We start from the raw sequence: 19,906 nt of genomic DNA on the forward strand, positions 1-19,906 counted from the left end.
GGCTGGATGAGAGTCAACAAACTGACCCTGAATCCTGGCAAGACAAATGTGCTATGGGTTGGTGGTTCTGAAGTCCAGGTAATTGGTCAATTGCCTCCTGAAGGAACAAGTTTGAATTTTTGGTCCTCCTGGATACCTTAGTCACTAAAGGACACACACTTACAAACCTGGTGACAGCAAGCCAGCAAGGATTAGCAAGTGCTAGTAACTCTGCCTTAGAATTTCTCTTTCTCCCCACAATAGGATGTAATGTAACTTGTTTAAAAGAAGCTGTGAGTTACAATTAGTGCGACAAAATAAGCAGACAGCTGAATATTCACAGTAAGAAGGAAAGGCAAACTAGCTACCCCTTCTTATAAACATATACAAGTTATGGAAAAGCTGGGTAAGTTAATATTTATCTATATCATAAGAGATCACACAAGTATCTTTTTAAAAAGCTCTTCCACTGATGCAAGTGTTTGGAAGTCAACCACTGGAATTTCCAGCACAAATGTGTCCAAACACATCTTCCTACAGCACCTCCTCTTTTGCAAAAGAAGCAGGCAAACTGGAAACACATCTCACTCCTGATTCCTGTTTCATGCAAAAACACAAAAAAGGAAGATTTTTGACAAGGTATGCTTTCAGGTACCACTGTCTATTCTCATAGCTGCTCTCCATCTCTCCAGTGCCTAATTGCCTCCTTCTGTGTCTGGAAACAATGCAAGGGCAACACAGAGATAACAGCTTCATCATGAGTTATCCAAGCAATCGCAAATCAATGGGCCAGATTCACTGTTCCAGTGGGCCCAGGGCCAGCCCAAGAGATTTTGCTGCCTGAAGCAGAAATACAGGAAAACCCCCAGTCAAAGTCATAATACCCAAACCTAGCCAAATTATTATTGGCACCTAAAACAGAAAATCCTGCAAGAGTCTCTGTGTGGGAGTAAACACGCTACAGTAATAAATTAAATAGTAATTTGCAGCCCTTTCATGACACCCAAAATCACTTGTCTGAGGCATTCACCTCACTCGCCCTACTTTGGATCCTTGATTCCAATTAATTAAAGGTTTTGATTAGGCCTGGAAATGGACAAGGAGTAGGAATGGAAGAATCTGTCAGTATCATTTTTTCCAATCTCAAGTGCAGTTTGCCACATTTCAGCATTAGTTTGTGAATTTCTTTATTTTTAAGTCCTTAAGGAGAGGAAATTAGCATTTTTGTGTGCATTTTTCCTAATATAAACACTTTTGTATTTTACCCAATGCACAAGTGGTAGCAAGGAATTATCCTAATACAATGCATTTTAATGTCATTTTCACAATTAAGTGCAATTTTATTTCACCTAATATAAGTAAAAAGGAAAAGGACCGACCCCTGGAAGGTTAAGTCCAGTCAAAGCCGACTATGGGATTGTGGCGCTCATCTCGCTTTCAGGCTGAGGGAGCTGGCATTTGTCCACAGACAGTTTTCCGGGTCATGTGGCCAACATGACTAAACCGCTTCTGGCACAATGGAACACCATGACGGAGACCAGAGTGCACGGAAATGCCGTTTACCTTCCCACTGCAGTCGTACCTATTTATCTACTTGCACTGGTATGCTTTCGAACTGCTAGGTTGGCAGGAGCTGGGACAGAGCAATGGGAGCTCACCCCTAATATATACATTTTGAGGTTGGAAAACTACACCACAAAATTCAGAGAAGTGCAAATTCTGAAGGATATGTGCATCTCAGTTCACCTAGTATCTCAGAAATTGTGAATTGTGTAAGTTTGCTATAAAATGTGGGCTGAACCAAATTCCTCCCCCATCCCTAACTGGGAATCAGTACAGAGAATAAAACACTGGTGTCATCCATTCAAACCATGCAGTCCCCCATTAATAATCTTGTTGTCCTCTACTGGACCAGCTGAAGTTTCTGGGCAATGTTTAAAAGCAGCCCAACATGCAGTCCATTGCAATGATCCAAATGAGTTCATTGTGCTCCTATGAGACACACCCCTGTAATGTCAGTTCTGTAGGCATTTCTTTTCATGTCATATGTCTCCCATCTGATCCCGGGGCTGTGGGAAGATGCATCCAATTTGCACAGCACCAAAATAGAATAATCGGTACAACCAAAGCCCTGTAAGCAATCCACAGTGACAGCTGCCTTTCTGCCAAGATCCTATCATCTTCCCCAAAAGTTTTCATTCAGATACAGATCTTGATTATGCCCAAGCTTAAAAATAATGGGACGTGTTTCAACAAATACACATAGTTTGAGCCTACTTTGACAGCTTATTTGCATAGACTTCTCTGAGCCTCCTAATTCTCAGTTGCCAGAAGTTCCATTACACTTAAAACACAGCTAGATAAGTGCAATAAACAAGATCACGTCCCCTGTGGATTCACTGGGAGCCTTCGGCGGGCCAGGCAGACAGATTCAACCATCTGCTCAATGGTATGTATGCATTTCCTTACAGCCCATAATTTGCAAATTTCACTGGTATTTATATTAACTGGAGGCTGGTTAAATAGTCACACTCTTTCTCCAGGTTATGCAAGGAGCTGGAGTAGCTCTGCGAAGGGAGCTGGAGATCTCTGTTAGAGATCTCTGTCAGAGAATCAGCATTCTCACCAAACTTTCGTTCCCATGATTCTTTAGGGAAAGCCCCATGAGGTGCTCTTGATCTGTAGTACTTCCAATCCACCACTGGGGAAGGGCAGTAACTAAGTGGTAGTATACCTGCTTTGCATGCAGAAGGTTCCAGGTTCAATCCCTGGCATCTCCAGGTAGGTGTGGGAGAGACCCATGTCTGAAACCCTGGAGAGCTACCATCATTCCATGTAGACAATACTGAACTTGATGGACCAACAGCCTGGCATGGTATCTCTTTGGCATGGCCATGGTATGCTCTTATGTCCTTAAACTTTCTGCACAGTTCACCCTACTGAATAAGTACCTCTGACTGCTCCCAAGCTATTTCCTACAGCTTTCCTACATGGTTGTAAAAGCATGGATGTGATCTCAGAAGCAACCTTTGTCAAAGAAGACAACTGTAGGCAGCAAGATGGAGCACATGTTGATCAAACTGGAGAATGCCATGTTAGTCAAAGCCATTATTGGATTCAGCTTCCTGCTAAAGATCCAGCTTTATTAATGACAGTTCCTAGATGGGCTCTAAGGCCCACTTTGTCAGTATCACATAACTTAACACATGACTCTATGTGTTAGTAGACACCCAGAGAATGGGATTTCACAGTCCTGAGGTAACCGAAATGGTCTTTTTCAGGGATCTTAACCTTGAGCTAGCAATTATTGCTCTTCAAGGAACAAGACGTTTGGTGCAGCTGTTTACTATTTACACAAAAGAGCTGACATATGAGCCTCACACCCCAGTCCCATTCATCATTCATTTTGTTTGACCATGTGAACAACTTTGTTTGAAGAAATAGTCTTTAGATGTAAAAAAAAAAAAAAAATGCAGAGCAAGCTGTCTTCAGCTGTTGCCAGTGAACTCTCTTAAAGTCGTGCTTATTTTCAGATATCATATTAATTATTCTGTTTATTTCCTTGCAGGTTTATTGTTGAGAGCACAGCCATGAAAAATGAATGCTGGACAAATGATTAACCACGAAGCAGAAGTCTGAAAGCAAAGGGGTTGGGTTTACGTTAAAAAGCTCTCCTTTTTATGAGGATAATATATTATTTGAGAATGAGTTATTTATTAGAGCCATGTGGAATAGGAAAAAGGGATGGTTATTAAAGTGTAGCCATATGAGGAATCTATGTGTGCATTTGTGAACTTGACAACTCAAGAGGGAAACATTTTTATCACTTTCATCAAATACATATACAACTTCCATTTACTTTGATTTTACGTATATCTGTGCACTACCATGAACCAAACCTCTTCTTATCTGTAGCAATCTGTAGAAATTTCCAATAGTTTAAGTTGCATACACTCAGGAAAAACTAGAGCTCACCCTCAGTAGGAAAAGAAAAATGGTTTTTGTCTACAGAAGGTAAAATCATTTTTAAAATTAGGAAAACTTTCCAGATTGTGGGAGCAAGTCATCAGAGGAACGAATTACAAAAAGAAGTAACTTCCATGGAAATTTCCAACGAATGCATAAAGAGGTATGTGCCAGCAACAATGCTGTTTTAGGAAAGATGTTGGATTTATTTATTTAAATAATTTTAAGCCCCTTCTCAGAGCTACATCCTCACAAAGTGTGTGTGATCTATTGATCCCTTCTAATTATACTATTCATTTTACTGCATTTATTAACTATGTTTCTATACTGTCCAATAATCAAATTACTCTGGGTAGCAATCCATAAAAACTATTAAAATGAAATGCAAATACAGCTACAAAATAGCACACACCACAGCAGAAATAAAATCAATAAAAGCAAGCACAGCTGGCTCTTTAAAACCAGAACCTTAAAATCTATTAAAAGAACAGGGTTCCTAAGATGTTGGGGGGAAGGAAAGAAAGGTCTTGACTTTGCCTAGCATCATAAAGAATCCAAAGAAGGCATCAGATGAGCTTAGAAAAAATACCTTACCTTCTACAATCATAGTTATACAGTGGTGCCTTGCAAGACGAAAATAATCCGTTCCGCGAGTCTCTTCGTCTAGCGGTTTTTTCGTCTTGCGAAGCAACCCTATTAGCGGATTAGCGGATTAGCGCTATTAGCGGTTTAGCGGCTTAGCGGCTAAAAGGCTATTAGCGCCTTAGCGGCTTAGAAAAGGGGGGGGAGCGAAAAAAATCACAAGACTCGCAAGACGTTTTCGTCTTGCAAAGCAAGCCCATAGGGAAATTCGTCTTGCGAAGCGCATCGAAAAACAGAAAACCCTTTCGTCTAGCGGGTTTTTCGTCTTGCGAGGCATTCATCTTGCGGGGCACCACTGTATTCCTAGCTGTCATTAGAATACCCATACTCCAACCTGAAGATTGTTTAAATGTGTGATAGGGCATTGTTGTTGCTGTGTTCTGGTAAAAATGTCTTTGGTTATAGATCTAATTAAATAGGAACCTTGCTGTTTAGGGGAAAGTTGGGGCAAGTGGAAGAGGTCATTGGGTGCAGGGCCAGTGTGCTCCCTCATGTGTCCCCTTTAGGAAGGCTTCACACATCCTTGGAACACCTAGAAAGGGCTCCTGTGTACAGTGGTACCTCAGGTTACAAACCGACTCCGCTAACCCAGAAGTAGTACCTCAGGTTAAGAACTTTACCTCAGGATGAGAACAAAAATCGTGCAGTAGTAGTGCAGCGACAGCAGGAGGCCCAGTAGCTAAAGTGGTACCTCAGGTTAAGAACGGTTTCAGGTTAAGAACGGACCTCCAGAACAAATTAAGTTCATAACCAGAGGTACCACTGTATTCTGTATTTGAAACTGGACTATTCCCACATAGGGCTTGCCCACATTTCCACTTGCGCCATGCCTAGAAAGCATGGGTCCAAGCAGTTTTCCACTAGTCCAAATGGTTTTCCCCATGCCCCACACCTTTCCAAGGGAAAACCTGCTCTATAGTAATAGATCAGAACAAATGGCAATGAGGACGGACGGACCCCGAAGCAGTTTCCCCTGGGGAAAAGCAGCGGGACGAGGAAGTGTGTATAAGCCCATATAGTTGGATTTCGTGGAACATAAGAAGCTGCCTTATACTGAGTCAGGCCATTGGTCCATCTAGCTCAAAACTGTCTATACTGACCAGCAGTGGCTTTCCATGTTTGAGACAGGGAGTTTCTGTGTACTGTTGTTGTTATTATGCAGAACCTTTCGCTTTTTATTGAGCTGATTGGTCACATCATGGACATCATCCTCTTTTAGATCTAGCCTAAATTTTCAGTGCATCCTATGTTTGCTCAGAAGTAAGTCCTACTAGTAAGTGTGTTTAGAATTGCAGGCTCTTGTTGCATTTTGATGCCTGCCATATAACACCTGGACATAACCACCATATATATTGCTGATCCAGATCTCTCTCTTAAATTAATAGGTACAGTCTGTAAATCTGTTCAGAAGACAGAGTGGGATTAAATGGCTTTTAAATGTAATTACCCATCTTCACTAATTTGTGGATCAACCCGTTCTGTGTCTTTCTGGAAAGAATAGTGGAGACGTATTTTGAAATCAAAGCACTTATGCTTGTGGCTATCAGGTTGAAGTGATCCAAGATTGCACAATTATTAGGCAACCTAGTTCTGAGAGTGAAATTATACGGAAAGTAATTTTATACCTCTCCTTATACACAGATTGTCCAGAGGAAAGGGCTTGGAAAACAGACCAATCATGGATTTACAGGGGATTTGGAAAGTCAAACACAAGAACCTATGCTTTACCTTTTGGTTTAAAAATAATACTATCCTTAACCTTTGTAGCACCAGTGTTATTTCAAGCAACTCTGGTTTATAGAAACTATCCTGTGGGAAATGATTTATATATTGGTTTTTCTTTAGGCAAAACATACAGATATAATAAACAAATCTGACGTTTATGGCCCAATTAATTTTTTGCCAAACCTAGAAGCCATATTTTGTGTCCTCCGTGTGGTTTGTGCAAAATTTCAACATGGAAATTTTATTGGGGAAAGATGGAAGCATTTAATTCCTGAAACATGCAATAAATGTCATTCAGAAATATAGCATGAGATTGCATTTTCTCAGTGACAAAATCTCATGTTTTGAGACCACTAAAAGTGATATTCCTGCAAAAGATGCAGAACCCTGAGCACTGTGCAGATGGTGCAGAACAAATGGCAAACAGATGTCCTTCTTTGCAAACAAAAATGTGATATGGAAAGATCCAGAGTTTAAGCTATATTCCAGTATATCCCTAAAGAGCAGAACCAGATATATCTGGAAAAGGTGTCAGCAGGAGACACTCCAATGCAAAGACACAAATATTCTACTTAATAAAAGACTGAAGGATGAACATAGCTTACAGGTTCTGAAGGGGAAGGTTAGGGGGGCTTCCAGCCTGCTGTTTTCAGGGGGAAATTTAGCCACATACCAGCCAATTCCAGATGCACAATAAAAACTGATGTGGAGCTCTTGCACAACAAATCCACTACCACTATCCCCAAAAACGTTGTTGTTGGTGGTGGTGGTGGTGGTGGTGTTTGCAATAAGGAAAGTGATGGGGAAGATGCACTGGGAAGTGAGATAACATGTGCTTGATGTGATGTCTTTTAGCCTTCCCACAGATGAATCAGAATGAATGGTCGATAAATAGCATTCCTGGGTTATCTAACCTGCCCACAAATTGTGTAAAAACTCACCATGTTGAATGGTCAATAAGCAGGTTGTCTGGAAATTACGTAGACAACATTCTGTCTCGTGTTTATTCTTTAGACTACTTGTTCACTTTGTAGGACCTATCTATGAAATCCCAGTTGGTATAACCATATATTTAATATTTTCAACATGTATAAGGAATTAGAGTACACTGATCCAAGGCTATAATGTGCTATTTAGTGTTAAAACACAACCCAGGCAAAATTTATTTTCTATCACCAGTATCTTGAATTATTGCTACTAACATCCTATGCAGATCTCTTCTTCTTACACTCATTCTTCTTCAGCACTTCTTGGCTTTCATTCAACCTGTAGTTCAAAAAATGCCATCCAGAAAAGTCAATGTGCTCTGCCAGAAGTCTGGTTTTACTTTGACGAAAGTGGATCCCCATTCCCTGAGTCTGATCAAATTTTGACCTTTTAAATTACTGTTTAAAAACATATATTAAGAACTTCCCTGCAAACTGCCTAGACTCCATATACAGTACTGTAGTTCTTCCAGAATTAATTTAATTAAATCTCACATAAGATATCCTTTTCATATCTTTGTGTTATTTCCACTTGGGGCGATACTAACTCCCCCCCCCCCGCGCGCCCTCTTGACTTGGGTCAATTCACTGTGGTCAAAATTGAAAACTCCTATCATGCAATATTTATGAATTATTATGTACAGAAGCTCTTCTTTGGGCACTTAGCAGAGCACACCATTTGGAATATATGCTCATGTATATAGATTTAATAAATTGTTTATGATTTTTTAAAAGAAAAAGAAAGAAAAATCTAGTTGTATTGATTGGATTTATTTTTAGCCAACTTTCAATATAAAGTTTTCCAAATAACTACAAAAATCAAACCATAAAATTTTATAAAAACAGTGCAAACTAGGCAAAAGATATCAGATATGGGGTGTAGAAAAGCATGTTAGCAGACTTATGAAAACCCAAGAAGGACTTGGCAGGCCTCAAGAAGCATAACAGAGAAGGAGGAATTTGGTGAAGTCTCATTAGTAGATTGTAAGTACCAAGGGGGCTTGTTAGAAGAGAGATCATTAAATTGACAGGTAGGGAATCATAGAATTGTAAAGTTGAAAGGGTCATCTAGTCCAACCCCCTGCAATGCAGAAATCTCAACTAAAGCATCCATGACAACTGGCCATCCAACCTCTGTTTGTTAAAACCTCTAAGGAAGGAGAGTCCACAACTTCCTGAGGTAGACCATTCCACTGTTGAACAGTTCTTACTGTCAGAACGTTCTTCCTGATATTTAGTCGGAATCTCCTTTCTTGTAACTGGAATCTACTGGTTCAGGTCCTACCCTCTGGAGCAGGAGAAAATAAGCTTGCTCCATCCTCCGTGTGACAGCCTTTAGATATTTGAAGGCAGCCATCTTATCTCCTCTCAGTCTCTTCTCTTCTAGGCTAAACATACCCAGCTCCCTCAACTGTTCTTCATAAGGCTTGTTTTCAAGCCCCTTGGTCATCTTGGTCACCCTTGTCTGCACATGCTCCAGCTTGTGAATATCCTTCTTCAATTGCGGCACCCAGAACTGGACACAGGTGTAGTCTGACCAAGGCAGAATAGATTTATATCATGGCATTACACTGCTTCAGCAATTTGTGAGGAAGAAGGACTATGGCTCAGTGAGAGTCCTGGCTTCAATTCTTGACGTCTCCAAGTTCAGCTGATAAAATCTCCCCTCAGCAGCCCTAGTAAGCCAAAGTCACTCAGTAAAAGCAATGCATCAATTAGATGGGTCAATGGCTTCCTTGGCCCAAACCAGAATCCCATGTCCTACAGAACACCGTGTTTTGCAGAAAGACTGCAAAGAACACCAAACTCTTCTCCAGTAGGTCTGCTGTAACACATCCTCAGCTATTGAGCATTTTCAAGAATTTCCCTATTTATTTTTTCACCGTATGCCATTCAGTAATTGTAAGGGTGTACAGTTTAGGTTGTGTTTTTCTTTCTGCTGACAAGATCTCTTGTTGTCAGAACAAGCACTGGCAGCCTCAGGCCTGAGTAGTTTAGATACAGAGAGCTTTATCTCTGTAGTTATCGGTGAGAAGTTGTTCCGTGTTCAGTTTAGTAGAAGTTGAAAGATGGCATACCAGAGTTGCAATTTACGGGTACTGAAAGTTAGAGTATACAACTTCTTTGCCAAATTGCGAGAGCATTAGGTACTTTTTTAGGGCAGGTATTGGCCACTAATTGACCCAGCAGATGGCTGCCATCCAAGACTGATCTCATTTAGTGGGTTTACACGCATTTTATTGTTGCCTTTCATTGCTGCTCTGCTTTATTGGCTTGCATTTAAGGAATGTACCATCATCTTCCTTTAAGAGAGAACTTGAAGTTGCTACAGCATGTAAAGCAACAGCAAAAGACAAAACAGCAACAAAATGAAATAATACAAGAATGTAAAATGCTGTGAGATTGGGAAAACAGCCCCCCAAAACCTTGCCCAATCTTAGCAGAAGTAGGAACTCCCCATCAGCACCAAATCCAACACTCACACAAACCTCCTCAAAGAGTCGTATATTTACCAGATGCTGGAAGGCATATAGTGAAAGGCCCCAGGGGACCAGTCCAGAACACTGGCACCATGACTGAGAAGACTTGCTTCCCTTACCCACCTCCAGGAGAACATGGAGCAGCACCTCAGATGCCGCATCTTGGATGCTGAGCAGCACCTTGGACACTGAACGAAGTACCCATATGGGAAAGATTCTCCTTAATGTACATCTGGGCAGATAGAAAGGTGCTGATCAGTGGCTAAAAATCATGGTCTCCTGGAATGCTACCTGCAGCTCACCTTGTGTACAGTCTATCCTAGAACCAGTGCTGCAAAATATAACATATGCACAAGTGTTAAATAGAAGTCAATTGGCATATTAGTATCTGGTGATGTGTGGGTGGTGAGCTTCAGAATTTGCAGGTATTCCCTCTGTATCAGCATGCTGTGACACAGAGCCAACATGAAGACAAGCCCAACCAATTATAAATGTATGACGGGGGGGGCAATATAATTCAGTAACAGAGTGTATGCTTTGTGTGCAAAAGATGATGGGTTCAGACTAGGCATCTCCAGATCTCAAGTGCTAGGACTGGGAAATGCAGCTCTCTCTGAGACCTTGATGAGCCAACATCAGTCAGAGGAGACAATATTGGGCTCAATATGCTAATGGTCTGACTCGGTGCACGGCAACTTCCTTTGAAAACACGGTTTGCATCTTACAACCTTTGTCCCCTGTTCTCCAGTGTCATCTTGTACAAAGGAGCAAAACAGATAATTTTTCAGACATTTTTCTAGGCTAGGTGTGCTATTCAAATGTCATTGGACTCCATCTCCCAATAACCCTAGCCAGCATAGTCAATGATTGAGATGATGGGAATTGTAGTTTAGTGATATCTGGAGAGCATGTTGATTATATTCCTGTCCTAGGCAGTCAATGAGTAAATGTGGGAAATGCCAAGTTTCTATTGTCCAGATAAACCAGAAGGACAGAGGCAGAAAACAGTGGCATTCTGGTTGTGCCATGTGATCTGTTGAACTGATATTTTGGATTCACCTTGAGGCTTCAGTATGTTATGTCATTTTGAAAGAAAGTGTCTAAGGGCCTGCCTGATGTTTGCTCCACCTTAAGACAGAGACTTGCAAATTTTCTGGCTTTGAGTCATGTTCTCAGACTCACAGGCAGGACTGTCAGGGCTGAGAAAATTGTAGTCCGTTCAGCATCCAGAGGGAGTGCCTTATGTCAGTGGTCATGCCAGCCAGTTTTACAGTAATCTCTACAGCTTTAGCCAAACCTCCTTGTCAGGTTGAAATGCATGGTCTATAGAGATATAGGGATTAGAGCAGAGAAAGAAAAAGATAGAGGTCCTCCAATTTCTGGAAGGGAGCAAGCTAGGGTGGTTTTGGTAACAAATTACAAGAGGAGGGTTGAGGTTCCAAATTATCAAAGTAAGCAAAAAATCCACGTTATCTTTCCCATTCCAGTTCATAACACAACAGACCTTTTCAGCTTGTAAATCACCTTGTGCATAGTAATATAGAAAGGCGGTATACAAATTAAAAGTGAAGTGAAATGAAATGAGATTGCAAGAACCAACATCTGAGTTGGAGTGATGGCACTAACTTGGATGGCTTTGAGAGAGGATTATACAAATTAATGGAGTAGAAGTCTATCAATGGCTACTAGTCATGCTGCCTATATATTGCATCCCGTATCACAGGTATTTGTTGGGGAACAACAGTGGGAAGGCTATTACATCCATTCCCTGCTTATGGGCTTCCCATAGGCATCTAGTTGGCCATTGTGGGAACAGAATGCTGGATGAAATAGACTTTTCATATGATCCAGCAGCACTCCTCTCTTGCTCACAGGGACACTGTGTACATCTCTTGCAGTGAAGGGATATTCCCATTTGACAGAGCTCTTCCGCTTCTGAAGAATCAAGGGGCTTGGAAGCATAGAACCAGGCAGAACTTCATACAATGGAGGAAAATGTGGTAGACTCTAAGGGATGAATCCACATTTAGGATCTCCATCTCAATGAGAGACATCTGAGATGTATAGCACTGGTGCTTATTTGTGGAGTCTTCTCATGTGATAAAAGTCACCCCCTGCCCTTGATTGCTGACACTCATGGGATTTAAGCAGTGTAATATTCCATTAAGAGAAGGGGAAGAACAGCTTCTGTCCATGATTGATAAGGTGCTATCCATTATGCTCATTATGGTATGAGACACTTCTATGAGGTAGTGCCAAATTTCTCAACACATCATACATGGGAGAGCATGTCTTAGGCTGAAGTCAAATACATTGGATCCCTGGGGGGTGGGAGTGGGGAGGGAGGATAGTGATCTATGCTTCCAACAGGAAATATATTTCCCAGTCCTTTTTAAAAATACCTACAGCTTTTGAAAAAAAATCAGATATAGAGAACAACAAACATGACTTAATCTAGAACTCAGTAGTAAGAATGATCTGCTCTTAGATAGGGCCAGGGCGTATCAGGTCAAATAATAGTTTAGCTGGCATGTACAAGCGCCGCAGGGAAAACAGCAGAACACCTGTGTAATACTTTTGCTCTTTAACAGGGCCTATTGTCTCACCCGTCAATTATCTCAGCAGAGTGCTCTCTCTCTCTCTCTCTCTCTCTCTCTCTCTCTCTCTGACATCGGAACAGAACCAGTTTTATGAACAAATATACCAATGTTAAAAGACGCAATTTTCAGTTAACAAAGCATAAATTGGGTGCTAGTTCAGTTGAAGGTTTATCCCCACAAATCTTTAATTATTTAACTAGGAGTAAAGATGGTTCCTGAGATTTCTTAACAGAAGACCACATGAAAACAGTTTGCTATAAAACCAAAATAAATTAATATCATTTACGTTCTTTTAAAACTCGTTTGAATTCAATGCTTCTCCAGATATTTCTTTCTTTCCAATATCCCTTTCCTAAGGTAACCCATATATAGAAGAGAGAGTCTAGGTTACACATGCTCTGCTTACATCCAGACTAGACTACCATAATGTACTCAGCATGGGTCTGTCTTTAAAGACAGTTCAGAAACTTCAGCTTGTATGGTAAAAGAGTATTGGGAAATGATTTCTAATGAATTGGGGGGGTGTTTAAAATTACTTTCCCCCCCAAAAAAATCCTTTCTGTTGGGGATAATTCCCAGGTGTCAGAAAAGGTTATTTATGTATGCAACAACTGCGGCCCATGTTTTGTTAGCCCCAAAATGGAAAATGAGTGAGTTCCCAACCAAAGAAGATTGGCAACTTAAGTTGACAAAATATGCACAACTTGCAGGCTTCACATATAGAATAAGAGAACAAGAAGAAGATACGTTTAAAGAAGATTGGAAAACGTTTATTGAATATGTGAAAAATATTTGTGTATAGCTGAAAATGCTGGCAGCATTAAGATAAATTCAACAGTGTAAGTAGGTTTTGATTGATGTAATAATGGAAAACCGATTGGTATAGTTTTTGTAAAATATGCAGGGATATAAAATATGTAAAATGAACCATGGAAAGAGAAGAAGGGAAGTCACTGATATCTGAAGTATGTAAAATGTTTATCTGAAATTTAAACAAAATCATATTAAGAGAGAGAGAGAGAGAGAGAGAGAGGGAGAGAGGGAGAGGGAGAGAAACAAAATGGGATGCTGGACTTCATAGGCCATCAGCTTGCTCCAGCAGGCTCTTGTTATGTCCTGATGTCTGTTGCATGCCTCATCCAATTGTTTCACTACCACATGTCCTTCAGTAGAACAGATACAGTAATAATGACCTTCTCTAAAATATGTTTTGAGAGCTACAATGGGAAAGTCTACTTAGTCTCCAAGAGTATTTCTACCAAATGTCATTTAACTGTATTGCCACTGGGAATCCCCATCCTGGATGGTGGGGCCTCCATCCAGCCTGGAAACGGGAGACTTGGCCAACCTGGCACAAGAGACAACACAATGAGTGCACTGAAACACAGCCATTCTTTGAAATTCACAGTTATCTCAATTTGGCAACGCAGTTCTCCAGGCAAATATTGCATGCAAAAATACATATGCAAGGGTAAAATGTGCAGATGTAAATGATGTGCAGATATAAAGAGACATGCAAAAATGCAGCATATCAGGGAAACTCGCTTTCCAAAAATTGCACAAAAACGTATGTATTTGGGGGGAAATGACACTAAAATGCTAGTGAATTTTGATGTGGACATTTTTAAAAAAAATAAATTACAAACTAATGTAGAGAACTGAACTTGACTGGAAAAATAAGAAACTAAGAGAAAAGTAACAGAATTTCCCATCCCTACTTATATCTGCTATTAAGATCTAAAAAGAAGTGCCCAATTTCAAGCACCAGTTTTAACCTTTAAAAAGCTCTCAAGGGCGTAAAATTAGCTTAACTCGGGGGATGGAGGGGTACGCATACCCCTAAATATTTGTGAATCTTTGTACTTTTGTCCCTTTACTGCATTTACTTTTCCTGATTTGAACTATAAAATGCTGGTTTTCTTGAGTCAAAATGAGAGTACCCCTAAACATTTTTTAAAAAGAAAAATGCACTGCATATGCCTAACTGAAACTTAAGTTCCACTTCAGAGGCTTTGCTCCAGGTGCCCCTGCAACTGAACTGAGGTGGGTAGCTAACAAGTATCTATTTCTCCTTTGGGACTCAGCCTACACCATGCTGCCTCCCCCTGAGGCCATCCCTCAGAGCCCTTCTCAAGTGCTTTTGCCTGGCTGAAATGTGTCCTTAAATTGTGACGAACACTCTTGCTTGCCTGACCAGAGGATGGATAATGTTTGCATGGCTGGAATGTAGCCTACTGTTCAAAGGTAAGAGTTACAGTGGTACCTCGGGTTACAGAGGCTTCAGGTTATGTGTTTAAGGGTTGCGCACCGCGCCGAACCCGGAAGTACCGGAACGGGTTACTTCCGGGTTTCAGCGCTCGTGCATGAGCAGAAGCACTAAATCGTGCTTTGCACATGCGCAGAAGCACCGAATTGCGACCCACACGTGCGCAGGTGTGATGCTGCAGGTTGCGAACGTGCCTCCCGCACAGATCACGTTCGCAACACGAGGTTCCACTGTATTTGCATTGCTGGACTCCCGAGTACCACCTGCTTTTCTCTCCAGCCTACCCAACATGGCATGAGGACCATGGAAGGTTGACCATTCTTCACATGGAAAAAAGTTACCCACCAGCTGTCTGGCTCAGTCAAAGGCAGCTTCTGACCTTCCATAAACACATCTAAGACCAAAACTAAGGAGGATGGGCAGGACTACGTGGCACTTCTCATGCTGGTCCTCAGGCCAGGGAGAAGATTAAAGAAGATGTCATGCTGCATGAGCCAAAAGCATGCTAGAATGACTGCTGTGTCTTTTAGACCTTGGAAAGGTCTACGAAACAACAGCCACGGACCCATTGTCTTTGAAAGAGTTGAGCAAGTGCTTGGAGGAAAACTTGGATGCCTTTCACACACATTTGGAGACACCCCCTGTACTTTTTTGCTCTTTTTCTGCTTTTTCCGGTATTCCTTTGCATGATGTCTGACTTTCATATAGAAATGTTTCCAACGGTCTTCCAAAACTGGGGCACGCCATGGAAAATAACGCTGCAGATGATTGATTATGAAAACGGGAGACACAACCGAATCGCATGCCAAAATGAGAGCACAGACGACATTGCTCAGTTTCCATTTCAAACAAATAAGACAGTGGAACAATCAGGAATCTGCCAAGGTAAATTAATCCAGCATGTACAGAACACCAGCAGAATGGAGGCAGATTCGTAGATGGTCGCTGTGATATGTAACCATGGCAGTGATGAAAGATACCATTCTCCTGCTTCGTGTTTTCCTTGAGGCTGGCCAGATTTTGCTCTTCTAATTTTACAGCAATTCCAGTCGAGGAGGTCTAATGCTATACAGTATTATAATTGGGAATCAGAATATAGCCCAGTGCAGGTGATAATTCTAGCTACTACCAAGGGGCAGGGAGGGAACCCACTCAAAGATTTCTTCCTTCTAGAAAAGTTGACACTTGATTGACTGTTCTTCATTGTCCCCTCACCTCTCATTATGAAGATAAACAGAAACAGAAAAAGACTTGTTCAACCGAGGAGAGAAACAGTGACAGGCACAAAAGTAAGCTATTGTCCGTGAAAATATAACAGGCTTCAAGGTCATGTCAGTTAAATTCTTTCATCTGCCACCTGCAGTGAGTGCTGGAATCAGAACACAGAAAACGGGTCAGACTTGTCCAGCTGCATGTCTGTGTGTCACAGAACACTAAACCTATGCTTTATTTGGCACTGTCATTCTATGGGTCTGACACAGGCTGAACTCCACATGAGGTGAATTTGATTGCTAGTGCTTCACAAAGCTGTTTCCATGAACATCAATTTAGAATCACACAACACAATTTAAAAGTTGACAGATCTTCATGGTATTGCTATGTTGTTGTTGTTGTTGTTGTTGTTGTTGTTGTTATTTCAGGTACTTGTATACCATTTAATATTCAGAGTTTCTAAGCAGTGTGCATAAAATATTTTAAACCATAAAAAAGAATTGAAATTCAGCATAAAACAGAAAATACTTTAGTGTGATCTGCTAATGTTTACATGATGTGAATTATCTATGCAAAATATTGTTTGAAAATTGTGATAATTTCATCAATAAGGTATAGTATGAATGAACGAACGAACGAATGAATGAATGTTTATTATTACGGCTAAACAGTCAGCATATAGTATAGTAGGCAGAGATCAAAATGAGAATAGGTGAATGTAGATTTACAGCTTTAATTCCCCAGTAAATAATATACAATACCTGTGGCCTCTTTTCCCTGTGAACACTGTTGCTTCAGTTTCTTTTCTTGTGTTGGAGAAGACTGCCCATTTTGGTTCTCCCAGTTTCTCATTTTTCCAATCTTAAATTCAGTTCTCTACATTTCTTCAAAAATTCACACATTTCTTCTTTAAAAAATCCTCAGGAAAATTCTTCAGTATTTTAGTGCACATTTCTTCTCATAAACACATTTTTATATAGCTTTGACTATATACACACTTTTGCAAGCAATCTCTCATTATATAATGCATTTTTGTATGCTATTTTCACTAACCATGTTGATATTTGTTTGTTTGTTTGTTTGTTTGTTTGCATACTTTTCCCTATATATGCATTATTGTAAACATTCTTTGGCTTGAGAACTGCATCACAAAATTCAAATATCTGTACCTGGGAATAAGCCCCACTATTCAACAGGACTTACTTCTGGGTAGACATGTCTAGGATTGCATTGTTGGGCAGTTTTATGGCTGTGACAGGCTTCTCTAGAAAGCCTGTTAGTCACTGATCCATCCTTCATATCTGTTTTATTTGGAGCATGATATTTTCTTGACATTAGCGGGCAGCTGAAAAAGCACATGGTCTAATGCCCATTAACATCAGGTTCCCTTTAATGCCTTGTAAATGTCTAACGCTTACACTGAGATCGTGTTTGCTTAATGAATTCATAGTAAGCTTGAAGATGCTGGTCTGCTTTCATTTAATTGGGTCCCTTCATAAATAATAATTTTTAAAGCTTCCTTCATGTTATTCTTCAGAGTTCCGATCCCCCATTCATCTTCCAGCAGCTACACAACAGATGGACTTGACTTTGGCATGAATGATGTTGAGTATCCATCTACCAGTAGCTGAAGCCAATAGCCTCCTTCATTCTTTGGCATGGAAATATTGAGTTTCACATAGAAATGGGGAAAATGCCTTTATAGTCATCTCTACGTGAAATACAATATATTTGCTTGATAAGCCTAGGCCTTCATATTAATCATAAATCAATTATGCTTATCCTTAACCTCAGAAATGCTGCTTTCGCTTCCTTTCTTCCGTATGAAATCCAAGAGGATATTCACAGCAATTATGTTGCCTTTTATACAAATCATAAGCTCATATTGTAATCATTAGTGCTATAGCCAATTCATTTTCTGCTTTACAGCAGTTCGGGTGGCTGTTCCATTTACTTGCAGGAGAATTTCTTCCCCAGCCCCTGTTACTGAACTAGACCCTTTTACTAAATGTTTTCCCCCAATTTGTTCATATTTTGCTCTTTTGTAGGTTGGAAACCAACAAGTTTCTTGTGTTTAAGAAAAGGGATCAGACATTTCAATCCTACCTTCCTTCTGTCATGGAACCCAAAGCAACCGCATGGGTGTCCCAGGCAGTATCCTGCCCAGGCACAGATCGAATTGAGACCTGCTTAGCTTCAGTAAGGTAGTGGCCTTGTGTGCCTTCGGACCATATCAGGTATGCAGTGCTGTTTTTCTAGAAAAAGATGTGCCAGAACTCACCAGTGTGGTGAGAGCCAGTGTGGTGTAGTGGTTAAGAGCAGTAGTCTCGTAATCTGGGGAACCAGGTTCGTGTCTCCGCTCCTCCACATGCAGCTGCTGGGTGACCTTGGGCCAGTCACACTTCTCTGAAGTCTCTCAGCCTCACTCACCTCACAGAGTGTTTGTTGTGGGGGAGGACGGGAAAGGAGAATGTTAGCCACTTTGAGACACCTCCTGGTAGTGATAAAGCAGGATATCAAATCCAAACTCCTCCTCCTCCTCCTCTTCTTCTTCCCCATGAACATTTCCCTCATTTTCTTAGAATGGCAATAGCACCCACCTGATAGGTGCCAGAACTCAGTTCTGGCTGGAAAAAAGTCCTGTGATATAGAAATCCAGGTATTACCTGATATGCCACTCTGGCCATGTCAAAAAGGAATAAAATCACAGTCATCCTACTATATTCTTGGGTTTCTTAGCATTCCTGAGCACATTTAGAACATTTGTGGGTCCTGTGGGTGCCCTGGCAACCTGAGGGATTGCTCAGCCAGTGTAGCATGCAGTGGCATGCGGTGAAATGTTTCATAAGGGAAGAGTTTGGGAAATAGCTTGCAAGGGGTGGGGTGGGGGTCGATATATTGTGTTTGACCTTGTGATGTCCTGACATCACACACATGAGCACTGCACCTCCCTAAGCCAGGCAGAAGCTTCCCGGACTTTGAGAAGCAGGTGCCAGGACTCTGACAGGATGCTAAGGCCCTCCTGCTTTCTTCCAAAAACCTGGGAGGTTTGAGAAGATGACAGAACGGATCTTGAACCCATCGGAGCCTCGTGTCTTCCTCCCTAACCCGGGCATAAGCTTCCTGGGCTTTCAGAATGAGACACCAGGGGAACATTTAGGGGACTAGCCTAGTCCCCTTAGTCCAATGACCACACGCCGCTGAAAGCATAAGACTTTTAATCTCAAGGCGTGGCAATCACACAGGGTCCCTGGACGTTTAACGGTCTATTGATCCCTGTGCCACCGCTGTGCTCACTTCCCCGCTGCCACCAACCAGTTACTCTCTGGTAAAACACTGAGTCCAGTCAGTTGTTAAAAGTGAACCAAAAAAACAAGTTTATTTTACAAACATTATCAAGTTTATGGTTTCTCAGATAATATTCCTGTCAGTTTCTTAAGTTTCTTTAGTTTCTTTACCAGCCTGTACCTTCCTAATACCTTCTGGCTGATTATCTCAACTGTTTGACTGACTCCTCTTAACAAAGTCTCTCACTCTCTCACACCAGATTAGCCCAACCCACAGACTTATCTTCTCTGACTCTTCTAACTCCAGACTGTCTTCTCAACAACTCTAACTCCCTAAAAAAACCTCTGTGCTTAAAACTTATACACAGTTAACTCTGCCCCCGAGTTCCCATTGGTTAGTCATTTTACAATTAGTTAACCCTTTCCCTATGAACCCAGTATGATGTCACACACATAGGAGGGCCAACTCCACTCAGGGCCATGAGTTTCAAGCTCCACATTGGGTGAAAGATTCTTGTATTGCAGGGAGCTGGACTGGATTATCCTTGTGGTCCCTTCCAACTCTATGATCCTAGAACCCACACAGAGCTCCTACATTTGAGCAAGAGCTCATGTATGGGATTTTCATTACAAATGTGATGTTGGGTGTGGCAGCTCCAAAACACAGCCCTATTCCTCATTCGACACACATATGCCCTACCTGCAAGAAACACATGGACAGCACATATGAAGCTGAATTTCCACATACAATGTCTTGCAGTAT

At 41.2% G+C, this 19,906-nt stretch overlaps 2 long non-coding RNA genes across 2 annotated transcripts in view; both read left to right on the top strand.

Moving 5' to 3' along the window:
- The window catches only part of LOC310686185, a 450,525-nt gene extending 430,916 nt beyond the window's left edge, over window positions 1-19,609 (top strand). The window contains exon 3 of the long non-coding RNA XR_014515752.1: window positions 19,297-19,609. This is a non-coding gene — a long non-coding RNA (uncharacterized lncRNA). The remainder of the gene's footprint in view (window positions 1-19,296) is intronic.
- On the top strand, window positions 2,287-6,470 carry LOC310686224. Its single transcript, XR_014515778.1, has 3 exons — window positions 2,287-2,428; window positions 3,548-4,108; window positions 6,229-6,470. It is a non-coding gene; the product is annotated as an uncharacterized lncRNA (long non-coding RNA).
- Window positions 19,610-19,906: the final 297 nt, after the last annotated feature.

Source organism: Podarcis liolepis (genome assembly GCF_965112155.1).
Source record: "Podarcis liolepis genome assembly, chromosome: 9".
Classification (NCBI taxonomy): Eukaryota; Metazoa; Chordata; class Lepidosauria; order Squamata; family Lacertidae; genus Podarcis; species Podarcis liolepis.